The sequence below is a fragment of the Myotis myotis genome, unplaced genomic scaffold (genome assembly GCF_014108235.1).
Source record: "Myotis myotis isolate mMyoMyo1 unplaced genomic scaffold, mMyoMyo1.p scaffold_m19_p_16, whole genome shotgun sequence".
Classification (NCBI taxonomy): Eukaryota; Metazoa; Chordata; class Mammalia; order Chiroptera; family Vespertilionidae; genus Myotis; species Myotis myotis.
This window is the reverse complement of record NW_023416320.1, coordinates 4052602-4079146: the sequence shown is the minus strand read 5'-3', so window position 1 is coordinate 4079146 and position 26545 is coordinate 4052602. Positions and strand designations below refer to the sequence as shown.

Sequence of the window (26545 nt, the reverse complement as noted above, 5' to 3'; positions counted from 1 at the left end):
GGAGTCAATGGATAAAGGGCACGCGTGGTGGTGGTATTATCTCATGTCACCCGCACAACCACCCCACAGGAAGCTGAAACGCAGGTGTTTATGAAGGGATTTGTCCGAGGAGCCTAGGGACAATCCCACCCGGGACCCTCAGAGTGGAGAACACACCTCAGAACTGTGCCACCCGGTGCGGGGGTGGGGGGGAAGGAGGAGGGAAGGAAGCCGGGGCGTTTATGCACCGATGCCTGGGCATGGCCAGGGGAAGGGCTCAAACAGATTCCAAAAGCCTGCCTGAGACACAGGCACTATCGGTGCCTTCCGGACACGTCACAGGCAGGGAACACACAGCGCCCATAACTAAATGCTCAATAAACACATCGGTGAGGGTGTGATCCCAACCCCTGCGGTCTTCTCTGCACCCTCATTCCCGCTGCCACCAGCGATGAGAGATTTAAAGTGTCTACCTGCCAGAGCGAACCAGGATTCATCACCGTCAAGCCCCGCGTGTTTTATCCACCCACCTCTCTGCTTTCCCACTGAGGCCCTCCTCTGTGACCTGCGGAGCGACAGTCAGGGCAGCGCTGCCTGCGTGCCCGGCAGAAATGAGAGACATAAATCATTTGGTGCACAAACCCGTCTTTGGTGCCAAATCCCCGAATAGGTGCTGAGTTTTATTCAACAGACGTGACTCTGCGGATGTTGGGACTCGCATCCTTTCGCAGAGGATGTTAGGGACGCCTGAGTCATAGGCAGCTGGCTTCGGCTTGGACCGTTTCTCTTTTCCCATAACATCACGGCAAACTGTCTTCCTATTTACGGTGTGATTTTTTCCTGTCCCATGGAAACTGTACTTAGAAGGTAGCCCAACACATATTTACGCCAATCTCCCTCTTATCTATCCGCAGCCCAACCTGTCTAGCCCCCCGCCCCTTCAAATTCCCTTTCTTCCAGAAAGCTTTCTCCAACTTCCCAGCCCAACAATCCATCCACTTCTGATCTCTTACTCTATTAATAATGGCAACAATAACAACAGTGACCCCTTATTGGGCAATTCCTGGGTGCCAGACCCATCCTGGGCGTGTTCACTATCTCATCCAATCCTCACCGTAGCCTGCAAGGAACTGACTGTCTGAACTTTACAGATAAGGAAGCTGAGGCTCCCAGAAGTGGTGTGACATTTCCCAAGTCACAGGCTAGTTGGAGGGCACATTCAGGGTTCTGACTTGGAACGGCTTGATATCGAAGCTCGAGGCTTTACTCACTACGCTAAGCAAGGCAGCTGGGTTATGACTGAATACATCCCGTTCTGTATTCCTTTCTGATTGTATCAAACAGCTGAGTCAAACCTCCTCTGCTGTGGTGTTCCTGAATGGTGAATCCAGAGATGTCCCGCGGGTCACAGGGATTTCCTACCAATTACCAGACCTCTCAGTTTCCATACCCACTAGCAAGCAGTAAGTCCTGCCTCCCTACCTGCTCCGAGGAACCCCAAGTTAGGCACCTGTGGCCTCTGTCTAGGGAACTCTGGACTCGTGGCATTTCTCCCAACCCCCCTTCACCTGCCCACCAGCAAGTGTTCGGGATGGGCAGCTCCTATGGACTCTGTCTGCCCAGGATGACCCAACCAGGTATACGGCACAGAAGGAAGCAGACCCCACAGAAACCTACCCACGAAAGCCAGGACAGGTTGACGTGCTCTGCCTGGCAATGCCCACACCTCTGGACCTGGGGTCCTGCCCCTGCCTCACCCACTGGTTAAAATAACAATCAGCCCTAGCTGGTTTGGCTCAGTGGCTAGAGTACTGGCCCACGACTGAAGGCTCCTGGGTTCGATTCCAGTCAAGGGCATGTACCTTGGTTAGATGTTCCCCGTGCAGGAGGCAATTAATCGATGTGTCTCTCTCACATTGATGTTTCTCTCTGTCTCTCCTGCTCCCTTCCACTCTCTCTAGAAATCAATGGGAAAATATCCTCAGGTGAGGATTAACAACAACAACAACAAACACACACACACAAAACAACAACAATCAAAGATGGTTTGGTCTCTCCTCTTCTCAAAGAAGAGGCCACTGTGAAGGACCCATGATCAGAAACACCAGAGCCGCCGTCTTGCTGGCTAAACCATGACGACTGACCTCACGCCTTACATCCTGTCGCTGACTGTACTGCACCCGGGGCCGGGCAGTGAGGTGAGTTGAGCAGGTGGAGTTGACAGTCCAGTGGGGGCGGGAAACAGGTTTAGAGACAACAGACAGGATGAACTCTCGCCGAGATGTAATCTGGGTGTGGACACAGTGTCCTGGGCCCTGCCTCGTAAACATGTGGTAAGGGCCTTCCCCAGCTGGAACGTCCCGAATGAGAAGACTCGGTTGGGGAAATGCATCCGCTCATCCACTCATTTACTGAAAAAATATGTGTGAAGCTAAATATCAAGGATCTCCTGATGGTTAGCAAGAGAGACCGGCTCTGCGAAGAGCCCGTGTTGAAGAGAACCAGACTGTAGTCAACTAACCTCACAGGTGATGAGAAAAAGGTGAGGGGCTGGGTGCCATAGGAGCCTACACACCAGAGGTAGTAAGTACATCCTCAGCATTTTTTAAAAGTTGCATCCTGCCCAGCTGGCGTGGCTCAGTGGTTAGCATCGACCTATGAACCAGGGGGTCACTGTTTGATTCCCAGTCAGGGCATGTGCCCGGGTTGCAGGCTTGATCCCCAGTGTGGGGTGTGCAGGAGGCCGCCAATCAATGATCCTCTGTCATTGATGTTTCTATCTTTCTCTCCCACTCTTCCTTCCTCTCTGAAATCAATAAAAATATAATATATATATATATATATATATATATATATATATATATATATAAAAGTCGCATCCTGAGAATTTTGTGAATCTTAAAATACGCAAATGCCAGAGAAACAGCCTCGGGGACACAAGGAGAGAACCAGGAAGTCTCCCTGAGCGCCGGGCACAGGGAGGCCAGCGAGGCTCACTCACCAGTCACATGCCCCCCTCAAGCCAGGAGCGGACTCAGCCCAGTCTGTGCCACTACCAACCGCAGGTTCCTTCAGGCCCCCCGGGAAGAGCTGCAAGCGGGGAATGTGAAGTCTCTGAGGATTTGCCTAGGGTTTGTTGTGCTACCAACTATTTAATTTCATTTTTAAATACATTTTTATTGATTTCAAAGAGGAAGAGAGAGGGAGAGAGAGATAGAAACATCAATGAAGAGAGAGAATCATGGATCGGCTGCCTCATGCACACCCCACACTGGGGATCAAGCCTGCAACCTGGGCACCTGCCCTGACAGGGAATTGAACTGTGACCTCCTGGTTCATAGGTCATGCTCACCCACGGAGCCATGCTGGCCGGGCCCAACTGTTTCAATAGCGCGGTCGAGGTCCTTCCCCACATGACGCGTGTACTCTCGGTGAGCACGCTGAGCACAGAGCCGCTCCCCTCTGCTCACTGTGAGGAGGGAAGGCGGCCTAGAGCTGGGGGAGTCTCCCGAGCAGTGGAGAGAGAACAGCCTTTGGGGCAGGAAGACATACCTTCCCACACGGGCTCGCCCAGGTAATGGCTGTGTGACCTTGGGCAATGAACTTCGCCTCTCTGAGCCTGTATGTCTTCTGGAAAAAGGGAATGGGAGCAGACTATGATAGGGCCCACACCCATTGTCTTGATGCTCACGAGTCCATTAAAGGCCAAGTACACCAAGCTTGCTCTTGGCCACCATGGGCAGGCTGAAGGACCAGGGACGAAGGACCCAAGGTACAGTCCCCAGACAAGGAGGTGAGAAATGATAGCACAGAGCAGAGGTGTGGTGGCCAACTGCCACCACCGTGACAACCCACAACTAGGAAGGACATCAGCAGCCCCAGGTCCTGACTCAGCAAGGCTGGCACCAGGAATGTGGCTCCTATAGCTGGTCATCCTGTTGTCCATGGGCACTGCCCCAGGGACAGCCAGGAGGATACTGAGGCCCGAAGTCACCTTGCGGGAGCAGCACCCCCAGGTCTGCCTGCACCACCCAAGGAAAAGGGAACCAGGACGGCCCGGAAAGGAGTCCAGCCCCAGCAGGAAGCTCCCATTGCTGGCTGGGGCAGTCCCAACCCTCCAGCTGCTTTCTGGAAACCCGTCTCTGCCTCTGGGGAATGTTACTACCTGTGAATTTACAAGGATCAGCCGACGTCTCCAAGGTTCTTTGGAAAATACGCTTTCCCCGAAGGCAGGAAGGACTCCTTCCTTCTGAGGAAAATCACAATCTTTTCTGTTTCGATGCTGCTTGTCTCCAAGATGCGGCAAGTGATACCTGCTCTGAAGACAAAACCATCGAATGAAAAGGCCGTTGGCTCCTGAAAGCCTCTGGCTTCACAGTGCCCGGGTTCGCGGACAGTTGTGTTTCCAGGGAAACGGAACAGACAGAGCACCTGAGTTCTGAGGCTCTGACTGCACAGCAGGCTGCTGACGTGGGCCTTCCACCTTGTCACAAACACAGCAAATCTTACATGAGCAGGACTCAGATGGCTTGCAATACGCAGCCAAAATGGAAGGGGAAAAGGGGAACCCCATGGCAGAACCAAAGGCCACAGAGGAAAGTGGGAGTGGGGGTTGAGAGGGAAGAAGGGAGGGAGGGATGGAGGGAGGGAGGGAAGGAAGGAGGGAAGGAGGGAGGGAAGGAAGAAGGGAGGAAGGAAAGAAGGAAGGAAGGTAGGAAGGAAGGAAGGGAGGGAGGGAGGGAGGGAGGGAGGGAGGGAGGGAGGGAGGGAGGGAGGGAGGGAGGAAGGGAGGGAGGAAGGAAAGAAGGAAGGGGGGAGGGAGGGAGGGAAGGAGGGAAGGAAGGAAGGAAGGAAGGAAGGAAGGAAGGAAGGAAGGAAGGAAGGAAGGAAGGAAGGAAGGAAGGCTAGAGAGGGAAGAAAAAGAAAACATGGTGTAAGCTATAGATCACTTTTATTATTAGGGAATACAGTAGCAATCAACTTCAAGTTTAAATAAAACAAAACGAACAGAAGCAGACCAAGCTTTTATGTACCTTTCTTACATAACAACCTCATGGAGATATAATTCACATTCCATCCAATTCACCAACTTAAAGTATATAGTTTGATGGCTTTAAAATAATTCAGAGTCATGCAACCATCACCACAGCAGATTTTAGAATATTTTCATCGCCCCCCAAAAGAAACCCCACACCCATCAGCAGTTACTCCCCATTTCACCTCCACCCAGTGCTGGCAATAAAAACAACAAAACAAAACAAAACTCTGAACTGCCTGTCTCTATAGATTTTCCTGTTCTGGAGATGGCATACATATGGCGTCATACAATAGGTGGGATTTTTAAATTCTGTCTTTTGTGGATCATCTACAGACAGACCCTATGTCCTGAGCTCCTGGTCGAGCTCAGGCCTCTGGTTCTAATGGAGTCAGGCCTCCCTCCCTGGACTGTTATGGTGGCTGAGCCAGAGGAGAGATGACAGGGGCCGGAGACCCTCGGAGGAGGCCTGGGAGGGCAGCACCGACTGGAGAAGGCACGAGGCCCAGCATCAGCCCTGCAGCCGTGAGGGCGTGAGTCACTCCAGGAGGCCTCGCCCCGGCATGGTCCCTGGTGGAAAAATCGTGGGCTTCCATGAAACAGACGGTTCCGAGGAAGCCTCGGGGCGGGCCACATGGGTTCCCCAGCATCCTTCCTCATTCCTGATTGCATCTGGGATTTCCCTCTCCCAGGAAGCGCCTGTTCTTACAGCATCTGGCTGCGGCCCAACGGGTTCAAACCTTCCCAGTAATTGCCAGGAGTTAGTTCAGAGGTCTCATGACCTGAGGTGGGTCAATGAGACTTGAGGCTGGAGGTTTCTGGGAAAGCTCTTTCTCTGGAAACGGTCTTTTCTCTCTTCCTCCTTGGACGGTCCTTTCTCTCTTCCTCCTTGGACGGTACAATGGAGATGTGAAACCCAAGAAGGCAGCACCACACCAGCCTCCACACCAGCCTCCAGGAGAAGCCAGCCCAGGAAGGACAGACACAAGGACCACAGGGAAAGGGAGCCGGGCTCCTGGCCCCCCCTGCGCCGCACGACCCTCCAGCTCCCTTCTCCCCAGTCTCCCCCTTCTCCAGGCCTCAAATGGACCCTTAGGGACTAAGGATGCAAGGGCTCCCTGCCCCTCTGGTTTGCGGGACAGCTTTAGCCAACAACCAGGCGACAGAGCGGGGAGAGTGAGGTCTGCGTCTCCCCTGCCATCCCCCCACCCCGCGCCCTCTCTGCGGTCACTGTGAACTGGCTGCCACACTCCATTCCACTCCCAGCTTTGGCTGGGCCCGGTGCACATCCTGGCTGCCTCCAGGTTCCAGTAACTGCTCCTTCCCTACCCCGCAAACTAGATGTGTCACAGGAGCCCCAGGGCCACCTGCCCTGGCCACTGCACAGCCCCAGAGACTCGCCACACCTGCCTGCACCTGTCCAAGGATCCCACGTGTGGCCCACAAGCACAGGGAAAGATGCTCAAAGGCATTAGTCCTGAGGGAAATGCAAATCAAAACCACAGTGACCTACCACCTCATACCCACTGGGTCAGCCATAATACTAAGAATTTAGAAGACATCCAATAACACGTGTTGGCGAGGACGTGGAGAAACCAGAACCCTCATCTGTTGCCGGGGCACGCAAAATGGTCCAGCCACTTTGCAAAGTCTGGCAGGTCCTCAAGATGTTAAACATAGAGCTAGCTACCAGGCGGCTCATCAATTCCATCGGTAGGTACATGCCCCAGAGGACTGGAAAGGGGTCTTCATACACACACTTGAAGGTGACTGTTCACGGCGGCACTGCTTACAAGAGCCGGAAGTGGAGACAACCCCATGTCCACAAGAGACGGATGAACAAAGCGGGGCCCATCCACACCATGGGACAGTGTTTAGCCATAGAAAGGAATGGGCAGTGATACGTGCTTCACCCGGGTGAGCCTCAGGAAATGATGCCAAGGGCAAGAAGCCAGACACAGGTCACGTATTGTGTGATTCCACTGACATGAAACATCCAAAATAGATAAACGCACAGAGACAGAAAGCAGACTCATCGTCGCTGGATCTCGGAGAGGGGGTAAAGAGAGGGTTGATGGGAAGTGACTGTTTCATGGGTGAAGGGTTGTTATTGGGGGGGACGAGGTAATGTACTAAACGCCACTGACTCCCATGCTTTAAAACAGTAAATGGTTAATGTCATGTCAGTTTCACCTCAATTTTAGAAAGCTCCTTTATGAAATGCTTCTTGACGTCTCTTAATTCAAGGGTGCTGTGGGTGTCCGGGGGGACAGGGACTGAGCGCCGTCGCCCCCCTCGTGCACTGGCAGTTACGGGGGTCAACGCACTTCCTGGTTGTCTCATTTGCTCTGATCACGTTCCATGCAGCAGGAAATTCCTAACTGACATACCCACTCAGTCACTGAGGCTGGGACCTCAGTCAAGCGCCTAAGCTTCTCTGAATCTTAGCTTCTTCGTCTGTAAAATAGTGCTAATAATATCAACTTCCGCCCTAGCCGGTTGGCTCAGTGGATAGAGCGTCGGCCTGTGGACTGAGAGGTCCCCGGTTGGATTCCTGTGCAGGACAGAGTGAGGGACAATGAGGAGACGGTCAGGACTGGCCTCCTGGAAGGGGAGATACTCAAGTTCAGGAGAAGGTGTGCATCAAGGAGGTGGGCATGGCAGGCATTCGAGGCAGAGGGACCAACCTGAGGAAAGGTGTGGGGGCCTGTGTCAGGGAAGAAAGTGTGAGAAAAATTAACATGATCTGACCTACACTTTCCAGACGAGGCCTTGTTTTCTAACCCAAGGCAGGGAAGCCTTGTGGGATTCATCTTACACACGGACCACCTCAGCCTCCCTTGAGCTCTGGTTTTTAGAAATAAAATGCATAAATCCAGTCACTGAAAAAAAGTCATTTTTCCCTCTCTGGACCCCAGTTTTCTCATTTGGGTAATGAGAGGGTTGGCTGATGATATTAATATCAGAATGTCATAACTAAATAGAAAGCGGTGTGAATGTGGATGATAACCATTGTTGTTCACAAACTGTAATTTACAAGGTGATTTTGAGCATCTGCGTACAGTCACCTCCTGGCTCCTGCCCCCTGCCGGTGTGCTGTTTCTCTCTCCGCAATGCCCTCTCTTACGTTGGGCTTCTCTGCGGCTCCTCCTAAATTCTTTCTGCCCACTAGCCCCACTGTCCTTAGAAATCCAGACATTTCCCCTGTAATCTTCGCCCTTCCTCCTTCTCTGTGTCCCCGAAACTCTCCCACAGCTCAGCCTCTTGGAGGGGATTCCCAGCACCGTGGGAGTGGCCTGGTGATGGACAGTGGTCATGGCATCTGGGCTCCTTGTCCATAGAAGGGCTTGGAGCTGGGGAAAGAGCTTGGAGGCACTGCGCCTGGGTTCAAACCTAAAGGTTGCTTGGTAATTCTGGGACCTCAGGTCCATAGGCAGGCAAAGGCCTCAATTTCCTCACTGTTGCTTCATTCTACTACTCTTAACAAGGAATTATAAAGGGGACGCTAGAAATGCCCTCAATGTCCACTGCTTTTCCTCCCTCACACAGGAATGCGAGCCCTCAGAGGTGGAGCAAGTGACTTGAGGCCATAGTTGTCGGCAAAACCGAATGTAGAACCCGAGTCTATGTGAAAGTGCACTGTTAGGCCAGTTGGCAACAGTCATTACAGTCCATACTCATACCACTTTCTACTTAGTTGATGATATTCTGATATATAAACACACTGCAGAATGCTTCACTCAATGATACTAAATAAATACAGGTGGACCCAAAGTGCTACAATTATAATAAAGTCATGGAATTCTGATTTGATCTCATTAGCCAACCCTCTCTTTATACTGATGAGAAAACTGAGGTCCTGAGAGGGGAAAATGGTGTTCCCAAAGATACAAGTTTGGTTTGCGCTAACATGAGGATGCAAACCCCAGATTTCTGTTTTTAGTCACTCTTCCCCCCCCACCCCCTTAATATTCATGCTAACCATCAAATAAACTAACCGCTGGTTCTCTCCAAATAATTCAGAATATCTCTAATAGAAATATATAACAGAATAAGGTACTGAAGGGGTAGTGGGCAATGTTCATATGTAAAGAACTACCACAAATCAACAAGAAAAAAATAGATACCAAATAAAAATATGAGTAGAAGACATATACAAATAACTCATAAGTGAGGAAAAACAATGGCTCATAAAGAGATAAAAATATTTTCTGGAATGCCGTTTGGTACTATCTGACACTAAAATATGCCTACCCTTTGACCCAGAAATTCTACCTGTAGAAATCTGTCACAGTAAATATTTGGACTTTTGCCTACATTCTTGCAACAGCCTCCCAATCTGTCCCTGCTTCTATTCCTGCCCCCTTCAACCCATTCCCTACAAAGCAGACAGTAGGATCCTGGTAAAAAAAAAAAAGGTAAGCCAAGATCATATCACTCCTTTGCTCAAAACCTTCCAAGCGCTTCTTTTCTTACTCAGAGTAAAAGCAAATGTCCTCAGAATGCCCAAAAAGGCATTTTGTCACTCCTACCCCATCACCTTTTCCCCTTATCAATGGATCCCCATCATTCACTCCCCTCCAGCCTCACTGGCCTCCTTGAGGTTCCTTAAATATGTCACACAGACAGCTACCCCAGGGCCTTTGCACTTGTTACCCTCTGTGCCTCAAATTGACCCTTAGAGACTAATGATGCAGAATATAGAAGTGGAAGGTATATCCACACCAGTGTTCGCTGAGTTAGTGCCACAAGCCTATCAGTCAGACACCTGTGACCATCTTTCTGTTCAGTGTTTAGGTCAGATGATGATGATGATGATGATTCTCCTCCTCCATCATCATCATCATTCACCACCATCATCTTCATCATCACCCTCATCTCCATCATCGTCATTAGTTGGCTTGAGCTACCATAACAAAGTACCAACAATGACTGGCTTAAAGCAACAGAAATGGATTCTCTCACAGTTTTGGCAGCTGGAAGTCTGAGATCAAGGTGTCCGCAGGACCTCGCTCTCCCTGATGTCCTGGGAAGATCCCTTCCTTGCCTCTCCCTAGATTTCGGGGGTTGTCAGCAATCCTTGGCGCTCCTTGGCTGGGAGACACATCACTCCAACCCCATGGCCACTTCTCCCTCTGTCCTCACTTCATCCTCTCTCTGTGCATGTCTGTCTCTGTGTCCACACTTCTCTTTTCTGAGGACCCAGTCATGCTGCATTAGGCCCCGCCCACCCTAGTGACATCACTCTAACTGCATTACCTCCATAGAGACCGTATAAGGTCACATCCTGAAGCACTGGGATGAGGACTTGAACTTTTTTTTTTTTAATATATTTTATTGATTTTTTTACAGAGAGGAAGGGAGAGGGATAGAGAGTTAGAAACATCGATCAGCTGCCTCCTGCACACTCCCTACTAGGATTGTGCCCGCAACCAAGGTACATGCCCTTGACCGGAATCGAACCTGGGACCCTTGAGTCCACAGGCAGACGCTCTATCCACTGAGCCAAACCGGTTAGGGCAGACTTGAACTTTTTTGAGGATACGATTCAACCCCTAACAATCCTCACTATAGGCCAGGCTCACATCTCCACTTGTAGTTCCCATGTGCAGGCACCATTCCCACTGCCGTCTATGTACCACAACATGGAGTTCTCACCTCCAGGAGGTGAGAGTCTTAGCCTCTCCATTTGACACGTAGCAAAATTGAGGCTCGGAGAGGCTCAGGACTTGCCCGAGGTCAGCAAGGAGCCACTAACAGGCCGATTAGGACTCAACCTAAATCCAGGATCCAGAATCTTACCCAATGGTGGACACCCCAGAAGCTGTTTCCTGGTGATGGGACCACCCTCTGCACCGTTTCTATTTCAGCTCCAACACAACTCCCTTCTGCACATGCTCAGCGTGGTTACTTCCTTCAGACTCGAAGTCTAAAATATCATCGCTGAACTCAGCTTACCCCAACCCGCTCCCAGCCTGTTCCAGGATGGGAACACCCCACACATACATATGTTATGTCCATTAAGATTCACCCAGAAAAACGCATGTGTACCTCACTGACTGACTCATGCAGCCCTACTTATGCAAACACTGGAATCCACTGTTGTCTATGATAGCTGTGTGGAGGGCTCCCACCCTTTTGCAGAACGATACATCCGGGAACCCTGGCACCTGCCCCAGGAGGTGGCTCCTGGCGGCCCAGGAAGTCATAGGGCGGGGCATGGGGTCAGGAAGCCACGTTAAAATATTGAACTCCATTTTGTCCTCCACATTAAACCCCCCCTAGTGTCAGGGCCCCACTCCTCCTGGTCCTTATAGGACAACTTGAAAGAATTCCTCAAATTTATCAAAAAAGAGGCTGTCAAACTCTCAGCTAAAAGAGAAGGAAGGAATCATTCACTCATCAAACACAAGAGATGCATCTGGCCCGGCTGTTATGGCTCAGTAGTTGAGCATCGATCTATGAACCAAGAGGTCCCAGGTCAATTCCCAGGCAAGGGCACATTCCCAGGTGGCGGGCACCATCTCCAGGAGGGGGCGTGCAAAAGGCAGCCTATCAATGATTCTCATCATTGATGTTTCTCTCTCTCTCTCTCTCTCTCTCTCTCTCTCTCTCTCTCTCTCCTCTCCCTCTCCCTCTCCTCTCCCTCTCCCTCTCCCTCTCCCTCTCCCTCTCCCTCTCCCTCTCCCTTCCTCTCTGAAATCAATAAAAATATAATTTTTAAAAAAAGATACATACCTGGTCTACTGTGGGGCGGGCACTAAGGATTCACTGAAATGAATTAGACTGCTGGGGAGAAAGAAAACCTGTGGGGTGTGTGTGTGTGTGTGTGTGTGTGTGTGTGTGTGTGTGTTTCAGGCAGGCACTTTAATGTACTTCCTCACTCACACATCACTCATCCATTTCACAGGTGAAGGAAGAGAGGCTCAGCAAGTTAAATGACTTGTCCAAGAGCACTCAGCAAGTACACGGAGAGTCCAGGCTGATCCCAGGTCTGAGCTGCTGAAAAGCCAGTTGCTTTCTTTCTCATCTGACCACCCAGGTATTGGAGAGGGGGGCTGAAGCTTGTCAAGCATGAGGGTGACCCTCCTCTGAAGTTTTAGGGAGCCCCCCTGGCAGTGGCTTGGAGAATGGACCAAGGGGAGAGCGGTGAGTTAGGGAAACGACGGATGCCTCAGGGGAGGTCACCTGGAAGCCAGGCCTGAGCGGGAACTGTGGGGCTGGGCAGATGGACTGGACTGAGGGTGCTGGGCCAGGCTGATGCAGAATTGGTTTGATCTGGGAGAGGAACAAACAGAAAAGTCATGGGTAACAGGCTCTGAGAAAGTCCTCCGTCTGCTCAAGGCTCAGACCTAGGAAGCAGGGAGATCAGGGAAACCCTGTCACGGCTCTATTTCCTCTTCCTCTTACACAGGAACGGCAGAGCTAAGGTCGTGGGAGGAGAAGGAAGAAAGGAGAGAGGAACAGACACGCTTCTCTGTCGCCCCGTCTTGCACTGGCCCTGGAAGCCAGCTCTCGAGGGGATGCACAGACTGGCAGCGCCAGGACCCCAGGGGCGTGGCAGTCTTGTTAGACACAGACATGACCAGCCTCGTGGACGAGCCAGAAGCTCAGGGTCATCTACGGCTCTCCCTCCTCCCAGGCCCCGCATCTGTCCAATCCCCAAACAAGCCCGTCCACTGCCTAGGGAACTCCCCGTCCATCCTGGCCACTCACGCCCAGACTCTCACAAGTTCATCCTCAACCATCTTTCTAAAGGGCAGGAGTCCGATCACTGCCCTGCCTCAAGCCTTCAGTGGCCCCTCAGTGGCCTCGAATGAAAGCCCAAGCTTCAGGATGCGGCTCCCGCCTTCTTATCCACCCCAATGCACCCACCTCAAGCCTTGGGGCCCAGCCATATCAGTTCCCAGCACAAACTGTGCTATTTTTACCACACCTAGAGTTTCCCTCCCTTCCCTGTGCCCTTCTTCCGGCTAATTCCTACTCATTATCTAGGACCCAGCTCAAGGACGCACCCTGTAGCAAGTCTGTGACTCTCCCTGCAAGGTGGGGTCAGGCACCTCTTCCCAAGCACCCCGGAATACCTTATGTTCTCGGGTGACCGCACTAACACACCGATTAGCTGTGCATGTCTGCCCTGTTCACAAAGGAGCTGGCACACAGTAGGCACTTCATAAAGAATTAAAGGGGAGAGGGAAGGAGAGAGAGAGGGAGGGAAGGGCAACAGGCGTTATAGGGACTCAAAGAACACAATAAGTACAACAGGGAGGATCAGGAAAGACTTCACAGAAAGGGTAGGTGGGGAAGGTAGGGAAAGGGCAATTCAGGTGCGGGGAGGTGGGGGGGAGGGGGTGGAGGTGTAAGGCAAGACTGGCCCGGCCGGCTTGGCTCAGTGATTAAGTATCGATCTATGAATCAGAAGGTCACAGTTTGATTCCTGGTCAGAGCACATACCCAGTTGTGGGCTCAGTCCCCGGTGAGGGGTGTACACCACAGGAGGCAGCTGATCAATGATTATCTCTCATCATTGATGTTTCTCTCTCTCTCTCTCTCTCTCTCTCTCTCTCTCTCTCTCTCTCTCCCCCCCCCCTTTCCTCTCTGAAATCAATAAAAATAAATGTTTCTTTAAAAAGAGCAAGACTGTAAAAGTGTATGATGTGGTGGTGGATTTCTAACACAGTGGTGGCTAAGCAGGGGAGGAGTGGGGAAGGGTGCAGGGACCCAGAATCTTCTAGAAGTCATGTGAAGTGGCCATCCCACTGCTTATCACTTTTGGGGCTACAAGTAACAGAAAACTCAGAACAGTGTATAGGTAGGGTGGTCGGTGTCTCATTCCTGACACCTTTCTGCTCTGACGCGCTCAACATGCTCACCCTTGTGGTCCCCCAAGACGGCAACCACAGTGCCAGGTATCACACGCCAAGCCCGCTGTGTCCCATAGCAAAGGAGAGGCTGTGTCTGAATGTCTCTTTTTAGGATGGAGAAAAGCTCTTTCCCCGCCACCTCCAGCAAACGCTCCTTCATATTTCAGAGCCAGGACACTCAGTGTCTAACCCAGTCGCTGTCAAAGGGGACAGGACCGCAGTGACTCGCCCGTGGGGCTGGGACTGGACTGCTGAAGATCAGTGTTCCGGCAGCAGGGAAGAAGGGGAAGGGGGGGGTCGATGAGCAACCAACAGCGTCCCCTACACCCTCTTGCCCACTCGCCTCCAAAGTGCACCGTTCAACAGAGAGGAGCGGGCAAAGCTCCCACAGCTCCACCCTCCTGCGGTCTATTTTAGGGCTGAGGAAGTAAGTGTCCTGGAGAGGAAACACGCGGCAGACTATTCTGGAAAGACCCACAAACAATGCCGCACACAGCTCGCTCTTCGAGATCAGGAGTTTGGGGGGAAGAGGTGGGAAATAGCAAGGATGACTCTATTCCAGAGAGAAACCCCAAATGCACTTTATTTCTTCATTTTAACTGAGTTTTGTTGTGTGTGTTTTTGGTTCATCCTCACCTGAGGATATTTTTCTATTGATTTTCAGAGAGTGGAAGGGGGGATGGGAGGAGACAGAGAGAAAGAACATAGATCTGAGAGACACGTCGGTTGGGTGCCTCCTGCACGCATCCTGACCAGGGCTGGGGATGGAGCCTGCAACCAAGGTTCATGCCCTTGACCGGAATTGAACCGGGACCCTTCAGTCCGTGGGCTGATGCTCTATCCACTGAGCCAAACCAGCTAGGGCTTAACTCAGAGTTTTACCTTTCCCCTTGGACAAATATTTTCCTTGGGCCTCCCAGATAACCACCAGCACATTCCTACCACAGAGACTTTGATCGACTATTCTCAGCCTTAACAACCTTCCCCACTCTGTCCACTTACTGAGATCCTGCCCACCGGGGACGAGCGAGCTCCCGGGTACCTCCTCCCCCAGAACTGACCACCCCTGCGGGGTCACTGTCTCCCCTCCCTGCACACGCGTGGCTATTCTTCTGTAACTTTCCCATGATATGGACATCGGTCCTAAATTATAAGCAGTTCCACGTCTTTCTCTTCTAGTCAATCACCTGTAAGAAATTTTAGTGCGGGGACCTCGATTTTTCATCCTTGCACCCTAGGAGCCTGGCACAGAGGCGGGTCAGCAGGAAAGGTCTGTGCAATGAAGACTTGACGTTGACGTCCTCTCATGTTTCCGCTGCCCATTGGTCATGCCGATGAGAACGCTTATCCTGTTAGGAAGCCACTCACTCTGTGAGGACCAGCCATATGCCCCGCACTCAGCTGCTCACTGTACTGCTTTATTGCACACCGTGTTGGGAGACCTGCGCGCTCTCACACAATTTACCAAAAAGGAAGCTGAAGCTCACCAGGCCAAGTGAAAGGCTGAGGGCAGACCCTTCCCAAGGCCACAGAGGAACGAGGGCATGGAATTCAAGTTCAAGTCTTTAGAGATAATAATGCATCACGGTCAAGGGTGTGGCCACTGAACACAGACCAACTGCTTCAAGTCTTGCTACCGATGAGTCACCTGACCGTGGGGAAATTAGTTGGCCTCTGTGCATCTCAATTTACTTGTGTATAAAATAAGGATAAAGATAATGCCTATTTCACAGGGTTATTATGAGGATTAAATGAATGCATGCACAAAAACTGCTGAGTGACATGTATTAATACACAGTGAGTATTAAGTATTAGCTCTCTCTACTGACTCCAAAGTCAGTTGTTTCCCCATTGCATCGTGACAAATGCTTCTACCCTCCACCCACCAGGTCACCTCAGGCAAGAAAGGACAGATCACTGGAGGCTCCCAAGTTCCATCCAGAGGACAAAAGGTCAAGGGTCAGAGGCAACGCCATTCACCAACTCCACCCCCCAGTGGCCCTCAGCTGCCCCTCAGCCCTCAGTTGTGGGATTCCAGAGGGGCCTTCTGAGGGAAAGAACATCGCATGAGGCAGGAGCCAGCTCAGCTCCCCGATGCCCAACTCTTGACCAGACAAACAGAGCAGCCCTTTAGTTAGAGCAAGCCCTGGGCATGGGTGCAGAGCCCAAACATACACTGCCAGCCTGGGGTTAAATGTCTGGGGCCCAGAAGTTATCACAGAAACTTGTCCAGGGCCCAGGAGAAGTGAACTCTCCAGGGTATGCACCACTGTGCCCACACCAGAAGGTGCAGGAAATGAGAGAACCAATTAACAGAGCAATCTGAAAGAGGCTGCCAGCCTGGGCAAAACCAAGATATGAGCCCAGCCGCATGGCCCAGTGGTTGAGTGTCGATGAATGAACCAGGAGGTCACGATTCAATTCTGGGTTAAGGCACATGCCCGGGTTGTGAGTTCGATCCCCAGTGTGGGGTGTACAGGAGGCAGCCCATCAATGATTCTCTCTCATCACTGATGTTTCTAGCTCTCTCTCCCTCTCCCTTCTTCTCTGAAATAATAAAAATATACGTATTTTTAAAAACACAAAAAAACAGCCCTGACCGGTTTGGCTCAGTGGATAGAGCATCAGCCTGCGGACTCAAGGGTCCCAGGTTCGATTCCGGTTGAGGGCATGTACCTTGGTTGTGGGCACATCCCCACTGGGGAGTGTGCAGGAGGCAGCTGATCGATGTTTCTCTCTCATCGATGTTTCTAACTCTCTATCCCTCTCCCTTCCCCTCTGTGAAAAATCAATAAAATATATAAAAAAAACACACACACACAAAAAAAACAAAAACATAAAGAATGAGAAACTTTAATGAAAGAATTCGACCCAAGGATGAAAGGCCAGGATGATCTGTAAGAGAACCAACGAACATTTCTAGAAGTAAAACAGAGTCGGAGAGGCGTTAAAAACCCAATGATGAGAACATTCAACAAATGTGACAACACAGCTGAGCAAGGGAAGCCAAGGCGTGTGGTCATTTGCATGTGCCGGGCACAAGGGGGCAAGAGGAATGACACAGAGCCCCTCCCCCACACCACCCCCCCACCCAACCCCCTTAAAAGACGCTCAGTCTGCAGGTGAGGCAACCATCTGAGCAAAGGCACTTCCAGAGGAGAATGGGACCGTGTGCCGTAGGCTTTCCCTATATCCTCTCCGCGCGGAGCAGAAAGGGCAAGAGGAGGAGGAAGGGCAGGGTCCGTGGGAGACCCCAGAACCTCTGGCTCCCTGTCCACCAGCCACTCCACTCACCCATCCTGTTCTCTGTCAGGAGTAATAACAGCACAAAGAACCCCATATGCCACGTTCACCTATGATTAGTGGTATTTTACTCCATTTGCCCTTTTCTCTTATTCTCACTCCCATATAATGTTTACAATATTTATCTTTTTTTTTATTTATTCGGAGCCACTGGAGGGCAAGTTGCATCTCTCATGGCCTTTTACTAGATCACTTTCTGCATTTCTACGCCAAAGGATAACTGTTTAGACACAAAACTACAATGAAATAGGCACCCAGTATGCCACACGCAGGGTGTTATGAAGGCAGCATCCTCAATGGGAAATTCATTATTAGCCCTGATGAGGGAAATGCAAGCTAAGCCACGCTCTCTGCTTCCTGTGCCTGCGCCCCCCTGGTCTCCGGAACTCCCTGCCACATGGGGGGTTGGCGGGGGGGGGGGGGGGGGGGGGTGAAGCGAAGCGCTGACGGCCGCTCTTCTTTATCCTGCGTTTAACCTGACTCCAACCGAGACCCCTCCGTTGGAAACGCACTGCTTGCTAACTTTTGTGTTTTTCTAACTGTGCACTTTCTCATTTCCTGCCTTAGAGGAGGAGAGGAAGAGGAAACGCCAAAAATATTCCAAGACAAGCTGGTTTGTGACATTTCCAAGGGATGGGGACGGACGGGGCTGGCAGGGGGACCTGGGCAGCAAGGGGCCTGAGTCTGCAACCCAGCCCACTGGTGGTGACAGAGCTAGCGTGGACCTCCAAGTGCCTACGGTCTCAGGGAGCTGGCTGTTTCTGGGGAGTCTCTGAAACAGAAGCCCATTTTCTCCAGATAACTGAGAGGATGCTCGAAACCTGGTCTTAATTAGCCCTCACAGCGCCACGTCTACATGACACATCATAGTGTGTTTTCTTTAAAAAAAGTAATATTTTTTTTTATTATTTCAGAGAGGAAGAGAGAAGGAGAGAGAGATAGAAACGTGAATGATGAGAGAGAATCACTGATTGACAGCCTCCTGCACGCCCCATACTGGGGATCAAGCCCACAACCCGGGCATGTGCCCTGCCTGGGAATCGAACCGTGACCTCCTGGGTCATAGGTCGTCGCTCAACCAGTGATCCATGCTGGCTCCGGGCGGTGTGTTTCCCTGCCGTTCACCCTCCAGCTGTTTTCCCTCTGAGGGTCAGGATGGGTTTGTCCTGCCAGAGGCACACACTTTCCTGAGTCTCCCGCTTGGGGACCAGGGCTGGCTGAGGTTGAGGATGCCGGCTGAGGCTCTGGGACCAAGGTTTTAGGTGGACAAAATGTGCAGGTGGTGGGATTCATGATGTGCAGGAAGTGAACCACAGCAGACATGTAACAAGAGTACCAACCCATCCCGCGCCCCACTCGGTCCTGGGGGTGGGCACAGGGTCGGTGGGCCGGGAGAGCGTTTTCATGGGCCGGTGAATTCATTTTTTCATGAGTCCGAGTGAGAAGAGCGGTGTCCCTGGGTTGAAAGTAGACTATTTGGCCTGCAGCCCCAAGAGTGCAGTGAAATGAATCCTCAACTCCAACTCCGCATGTGGAGCCCAGGGTGGAGAAGAGCTTGAATGGAGGAATGAATACATCGCAGTGAAGGAATGAACTTGGGGAGGACAGTCAGGATACAAGTGGAGACTGACCCCTCCCGCGCATCACTACTGTTGTGAAGAGTTCCCTGGCCTCCCCTCCCCAGCGCTCCCAGCACACCTTCCCTCACCAGCTCCCAAAGATGTCCCCATCCAAGTCCCCAGGACCTGCGAATGTGTTAGGCTACATGGCCTTGGGGAATTAAGCTGAAGATGGAAGTAAGGTTGCTAATCAGTTGACCTTAAACCAAGGACATCGTTTTACATGGGGAGTGCATTCCAGGCAGAGGGACCAGAATATGCAAAGTCCTCTATGCACAAGAGAGCTTGATGTGTTTCTGGGAGTGAGGGACGTCCGGGAGAGGGGGAGTGTGGCCTGATATAATATAAAAGGTCTTAAAAGTGGAACAGGGAGCCCGAAGGGAAAACCAGAAAGGTGGGAGCATAAAAACTAAGACCAACATTGCTGGCTTTCAAGATGGAGGGAGGAGACCATGAGCCAAGGAATGCAGGCCTCTAGCAGCTACAAAAAGCAAGGAAACAGTCTTCCCTTGAGCCTCCAGAAGGCAGAGCCCTGCCGACACCCTGAGTTTAGCCCAGCGAGACTCAGTTCAGACTTCTGACCTCCAGCGCTGTACGAGAATAAATTAGTGTTGGTGAAGCCACTAAGTGTGTGGTGGTTTGTTAATGTGTTACAGCAGCAAGAAGAAACGAATACGCCATTTGTCATCATACTTATCCTAACATAAATTTCAGTTATATGCCTATCTAACTCCCCTCAGTAATGATGATAATAATAACTGAGGCTAACATGTGTTGCACACTTACCATGTGGCAGAGTTTTTCCAAGAGTTTTACCAAGTTTTTCATAGATGCAAGATACTATAAAAAGGTCACGTCCATGGAACACTAGGATGAAGGCAGACACGGGGATCTGGCAGTGGGGGAGGGGGTTAGAGGCATCTTCAAGGGGGTGAAGACACCAGTGTATTTGAAAGCGTGAGTGGGAGTCAGCCTGGAAGAGAGGAAGCATAGCGCGGGCAGGGGAGAGCGTAAGAGAAAGGAGACGCAGTGCGGGTGCTGGCAAGCACCCCGGTGCTCAGCTTCCGGCTGACCATTTCTGCATTAGTGTCTCCAGCCCCTAGGCCTCCCCTGGGATCTAGAGCCACATGCCCTCATGCCTGCCTGCAGACTCCACCTGGATGCCTCAGCATGGCCAACAGGGAGCCTCCTCTCTGCAGGAGCACGCTCCTCCTCTAGTCGTCCCTGTCTCCCAAAGTGACCCCCAGCTGTTCCAGCCACAATCATCTTGGAGCCCTTCCCCCGGCCTCACCCTCATTGAATCCATCACCAAATCCCATCAATTCTATCTCCAAGGTCTAACGGTTGACACCTCTCCACCTCCTCCCCTCACACCTGGCCCAAGCTCTCACCATGGCTCCTGGATTAGTGCAATGGTCTCTTAGCTGGACTCCCTGCTTCTACTCTCCGTCCTCTGTGATCAACAGTTCATCAAGCAGTAATCTCTTAAAAATGTCAATCAAATCCCACTCCTGGGCCTACTCTCACCAAGGCTTCCCTTTGTTCTGATGGGGGAACCTCCCCAGCATGGCCTAGAACCTGTTGTGTCACCTGGCCCCTGTCTCCCTCTAAAACCTCACCTTATGCCACTCTCCCCATCGCTCCCTTACACTCTGCTCTCCCCCTTCTCCCCTTCTCACTCCCAGGAACACATCAAGCTTTTTGTGCACAGAGGACTTTGCACATCCTGATCCCTCTCTTGCAACCTCTCTGCCTGGCCAGTTCCTTTTAACTCTTCAGTCTTGGAGAAGCCTTTCCCTGGCCAAACTGGGACCACTCCCACCCCACTTCACGTTGGTCATGATTTCGATCCCTCATGTGTTTCCTCGATGATAAGAATCACAGCCTTGCCGAAACCGGTTTGGCTCAGTGGATAGAGCGTCGGCCTGCGGACTAAAGGGTCCCAGGTTCGATTCCGGTCAAGGGCATGTACCTGGGTTGCGGGCACATCCCCAGTAGGAGATGTGCTGGAGGCAGCTGATCGATGTTTCTCTCTCATCGATGTTTCTGACTCTCCTATCTCTCTCCCTTCCTCTCTGTAAAAAATCAATAAAATATATTTTTTTAAAAAAAAAAAAAAGAATCACAGCCTTTCATCTGTTAGAAGGTACCTGCTTCTTTACTTTTGCGTCGCTCTTCTACTGGAATACAAGCTCCATGAGGGTAGGGCCAGGCCTACCTGGTTTGTCGGGACTTCCCACAGGGCTCAGCATGTGGAGTAGACTAATGAAAAGAGAAAGTGTGAGGCTGACACTGAAAGATGAGGCTGGAAATAGAAGGCCTTGAACCCAGAGTCTCATCCATCTTTGCACAAATGGCACCTCCCACAGGGGAGCCATTCAGCAATGCCCACTGGGTGATGGAGGCATGACCATTCCAGATGTCTGTGAAAAACATTGTCCCTTCTGGGCAAGGCTCCCAAAGGGGCTCCCTCGCCTCCTCGGGACTTCTCAGGAGGTAACACGTCTAGGGCTTACAGCAAGGGCTCCGTAAGTGCTAGCTGTCATTGTTACTATTGCTTATGTGGGAATGACTCGTGCATCCCATAGGAAAGGCTTCTTCTTGAGCCCGTGCCAGATACAGTGGGTGGGAGAGAAGTGGGAGGAAGCGACACAGGAGGGGAAAATGAGAATGGGAGGCAGGGTCTAGGCAAAGTCACTTCTTTCCTCCAGACTTCAGCCACCTGGGTGCAGCCTGGAGATGCCGACTGGCAGGAGCTGGGGAGGCCCCCGTTTGGGTGCACACAGTCATCTGGGGGCCTGAAAGGCTCCGGCTGATTTTGAAAATCTGGCTCACTGTGGCTGGTGAGGATTGGGGAGGTGGAGAGAATTTCAATTTCCTTCACCAAATGGCAAGCTTGTGAAAAAGTCCTTTTTCTCCAACATTATCACATACTAAAATTGAAAACCCAGCCATTCGGAGGAAAATAGATGGGCTGCTTCGCTCACAAGATACAGGAGGGCTGAGAATCAAGTCTGGAGAGTATCGCAGGGTACATTGTGTGCTGAGACGCTGCCCTTTTTTTGGACCTGGGAGGTTCTATTTTTCACAAAGGAATGGGAGCAAGAGAAGTAATTCCCTATGTAATAAGCCACCCATTTTTATATTCCAAATCCATTTGGTGGCTGACTCTCCAAATCCAGTTAGTGGCTGAACAGCATGGGTTAGAGAATTTTTTTTTAACTCTTTATCTCAAAACATGCGGTTTGAGATAACAGCCTATATTTTAAAATAGCGGTAACAGATACGACAGAACAAGACACTAAACAAGAAAGGTGATAAATATAAATAAGACATTTCCAAGTGATGCAAGTCTGACAGATCACAAACCGGCACAGTGAGAGGAGAGAGGCCATGTGACCTTGGGTACATCACTGCACCTCTCCCAGCCTCATCAGTATAACAAGAAGGGGCTCAAACAGCTGTTCTCCAAGATCCTTTTTTCTTCCTTAGAGGTTGAAATCTGATGCTTCCAGAAGACCTGCATCTTCCTACTTTACTCTGACCCTCCAATTGCAAATCAGAAAGGCCCTGGGGTAAAGGCTGCCATGGAGAGAAAACTGGCCTCGATACCCAGTCACGCTTTGCAATCCCCAACAATAATTACTCAGCGGCCCAGCCCTGCCCTGCTCGGCCTCCCAGAGCCCACGATGCCAAGACAACCTGACCGAGTCTGTGGGAAAAGCGGGAGAAAGTTCTTGTTCTTTCTCATCGGTGCAGGTAAAGCAGAGGTCGCGTTAACGATCATCTGGACTCGGCCCTGCACCCCCACCCCCCTGCCTAGTGGAAAAATAAATTATGAAAGGAAACCGCGGCAGGAATGCCCGAGGGCGCTCGGGATGGCTGAAACCGCAGAACGCCAGACGCCGGGGACTTTTTTCTTTTAAACTTCAAGTCGCTCTTAGAAAATGCAGCAGGTCCCCAAATGCACACGCGTTCAATCACAAGCCACTTCCCAGGCTCCTGGGAGCAAACACCAGCCCCGAGCGGGAATCCTCCCCCCTTGGGTTTCATCTGCTTTGAGCAAGTGGCCTGGGGTCTGCAGGCAGCGCCTCGTCCCTGCCTGACCGGGGTCCGGGGACCTGCGGGCCCGGGAGGCCGGGCCAGGTTCCAGGATCGGCGGGGAACTTTCCTGCATCGCGCCGGGGAGACAATGCCCGGGCCGAGCTCCGCGCCGGGAGGGCCCCCATCGGCGGCGCCCCGCCACCGGGCGCTCAGTCCCGGCCCTGCTTGGAGGGCGTGCGGAGCCCCCCCCTTCCCGCTCCCCTCGGCGCCTCCTCGGGGCCCTGCAGAGCCTGGGTCTGGAGCCCTCCCCGCGGACAGGGGCAGGCAGCCGGGGGCCGGCCCAGCGCCCCGTCCCGGCTCTTCTCCACGCGGGCCCGGCGGGGGCTCCGCCGACCCCGGGCGACCCCGCCGAGCCGGGCTGGGCGCCTGCAACTCACCGGGACCTGGCGGGCCGCTGGGCATTATTCCATCGCGGGCTCCGCGCTAGCTCCCCGGCGGCGGCGCACACGCCCGCGCCCCGGCCCCCTCGGCCGAGCGATCGCGGCTCTCGGAGCGGAACGCAGGGGCGCCGCCGGGCGCGGAGGGCGGGGCGGGGCGGGGCGGGCCGGGCTGCCCGAGCGCGGAGTGCCCGCCCGCGGCGGCGGCCAGGCGAGGCGCGGGAGGCGAGCGCGGGGCGGCGGGCGGCAGGCGCAGGAAGGGGCGGGCGACCATGTGCCGAGGGGAGGAGGCCGCAGCGACGGGCGGCTCGGACGATCCCGCTCGGCGGCGGAGGGCGCGGGTTTCAGGAAATCCAAACACTTCGACAGGAAATCGGGATCCTGACTAAGCATTCCCGCTCCCGCCAGGGGCTCCCGCCGCGCTTAACCCTTGGCCGGCCGGCACGCAGGCGGGGGTGGGGGGTGGGGGCAGGCGGGGTCGCTGGCACCTGGCGGGGGGCACCCCGGATTCCCGCGAGCGAGCTTGGCCGGGGGCCCGGGGCCCGGCACCCTCCCCTCCGCCTCACTGCCCCTCCAGCCTGCCTCCTGCTGGCCCAGGGGTGGAAGCCATGGGATGTGTCCGCATAAAACCTTGGCCTTGGGAGGTAGATGCCTTTCTAAGCCCCCCCTCCCCCATTGCAGGAAAGGGCCTTGGCCTCTCTCCCCCATCCTGCAGAGGATGAACTTGCAATCTCCAAGCTCCTTCCCGTATTTTCAGTAAAAGAAATGACTTTACCTGTCTGCCCCCTTCCCCTTCTCCCACTTTGCTAATTTCCTCGCATTTTGCCCAGGGCCAGGGCCAGGGCCAGTATAGCTAGTGCCACGGTAATGGAATGGACTTGGGATCTGATCCGGGCTGGGATCGGGCTTTGCCTTTTCTCCAGCTGTGTTACCTTAGGTCCGTCACGGAACCTCTCGGAACCTCCCTACCCTCAGATGTGGAATGAGCAGGGAATACCGCTCTCACAGGTTTCATTTGGGAACCCCATGTTTAGACAGGGACTGACACCCTGCAAATGCTCCAATCCAGGGTAGCCATGGCGGTCCTTCTTCCCAGGAGACCTCAGAGAAAGGAGGGTTCTCACGGAGGGCTGTGCACCGCCCCGTGCCCATCTATGCCTACGCACAAAGCCTTGGGACTTCCTTTCCCTCCTAATCGCCACCTGATTATTTTTCTTTGCAGCGTTTCAGAAACTGCCCTCAGCAGAGGCAAAGGTTAGTGGCTATGCAGACGCCCTTCTGGTGAAATGTGAAACTCAGCAAACCGCACAGAACTGGGGATTTTGTTCTTAACCGGAGTCAGGACACTGGGGGGGGGGGTTTGTGAAGAAGTCTGGGGAGGCTACAGAGGCGGAGAAAACCAAAGTAAATCTCTGTGCAGTCAGCCCTGGACTAGGCGGCCAGCGGGAGCGATTCGCTGCAGTTCCCCACGGAAATGCCACATCCGGGGGTTTTCCACGTGGAGGACGCAGCTTGGTGGTTTTGCTGTGTTTCAAATTCCTTTGAAACCCAATCAGGCTTTGAAGAGGGAACAATGTGCCGATGAGCAAAAACCAAAGCTCGAAATGAACCTGCTAGGAACTGAAAGTGGGCTGGGTATCGGACCAGACACCAGTTTTAGACCCGGGTTCGACGCTTTCTTGCACCTCTTTTTCGGTGATCAGAGCGGTGGGAGCTCTGGGTTGGCATTGGGAGTGGAGGGTCCTGCCCCAGGGCCTTTGCAGCTGCTGCGCCCTTTGCCTGGAAGAATCTTCCCTCCGCTGTTCTTGGCACTCAGCCCACAACTCAAAAGTCAGCTTCCCCAGGGGCTTCCCTGGTCATCTGACCTCCTTGTCTTTGGACCTCTACTCCCGCCCACACCTCTCTCCACGTCATGTGCCCTGCTTCACTGCTCCATGGCCCTCCTCACAATCCCATTTTCCCTGTCTATCTGGCTGCCTGTTTATTGTCTGTCTCCGACAAGCTGCATGAGAGCAGGACTGCGGCTTGTCGCCATCACTCAGTGCCAAGGCAGTGCTGGCCCATAGGAGACCCTCGAGAAAGACATGGCCAGCCCGACAGGCGAGGCTCAGTGGTTGTGCATCAACCTATGAACCAGGAGGTCACAGTTTGATTCCCAGTCAGGGCACACGCCCGGATTGTGGGCTCGATCCCCAGTGTGGGGGCATGCAGGAGGCAGCTGATCAATTCTCTCATCAGTGATGTTTCTCTCTCCCTCTCCCTCCCTCTCTGAAATCAATAGAAATATATTTAGAAAAAAACAAAACCAGAAAGACATGTCCAGTGAGTAAGGGGGCCGAGGAGATGAGAGCTGCAAGTTCGCTCTGCCCCTTAGCTCCCTGTAGCTTCTGCTTTGCTGAGAGGCTTTCAAATGGGAAGGCCCAGTGAGTGGCAGAAGCGCCTGTCGGCTTTATTAGTGGCTCTGGAAAGTGAAAACGGTAAGTAATTAAGACTGGCAGCCGACCTAAGTGCCATCTCATTGGTACAGTCCCCTAATGGCTCCTCCTTGGTGCTCCCCCAGCACTTCTGTTCGCTTAAAGAATGTATTTATCGCATTACATGCTTGCCCAGTGAGTGCTCGCCTACATCGGAGGCCAAACTCTGAGCTGGAGAGAAAGGAAAGGAGCTGTACTTATTGACCACTTACCCTGAGCGGGGGCCCTGGGCGATGTGGATTTGAACTCATGAAAAGGCTATTTGGTGAAGTGCCTGTGATGGGCTCAAAAACCTTTTGGGCACTCGATCAGCAAAGATAATCTTCCTGCTCTCTAAGAAAGACAGATAAGAAAGCTCTGTTTAGAGAGGCAGAGCTGCCTCAAACAGATTGTCAAACTGCAGCAGGAAGGCCGGGGAGGGTTGCGGGGCAGGAGGTAGGGGGGTAAGAGATCAACTAAAGGACTTGTATGCATGCATAGAAGCATAACCAGTGGACATAAGACATGGGGGGATAGGGGAGGCTAGGGGACTGTCTAGGGCGGGGGGATAAAATGGACACATATGTAATACCCTTTGTAATACTTTAAGCAATAAAAAAAAAAAACCAAAAAAAACAAAACAAAAAAAAAAAAAAAAAAAAAAAAGAAAGCTCTGTTTAGAAAACAGAGAGGTGCCCTAGCCGGTTTGGCTCAGTGGACAGAGCATCGGCCTGTGGACCAAAGGGTCCTGGCTTCAATTCCAGACAAAGGCATGTACCTTGGTTGCAAGCTCCTCCTCCTCGGGCATGAG

At 52.5% G+C, this 26545-nt stretch overlaps 1 protein-coding gene across 7 annotated transcripts in view; it reads right to left on the bottom strand.

Annotated features, from left to right (window-relative positions):
- The window catches only part of ASAP1 (ArfGAP with SH3 domain, ankyrin repeat and PH domain 1), a 218077-nt gene extending 194648 nt beyond the window's left edge, over positions 1-23429 (bottom strand). For 4 of the 7 annotated variants that reach the window (XM_036337636.1, XM_036337640.1, XM_036337639.1 and 1 more), the window contains exon 1: positions 23282-23429. The gene's annotated coding sequence lies outside the window, so the exon portion shown is untranslated. Of the gene's footprint in view, positions 1-4144; positions 4164-23281 lie in introns of those variants that run through there. The other 3 variants (XM_036337641.1, XM_036337644.1, XM_036337637.1) reach the window with 2 other exon arrangements.
- Positions 23430-26545: the final 3116 nt, after the last annotated feature.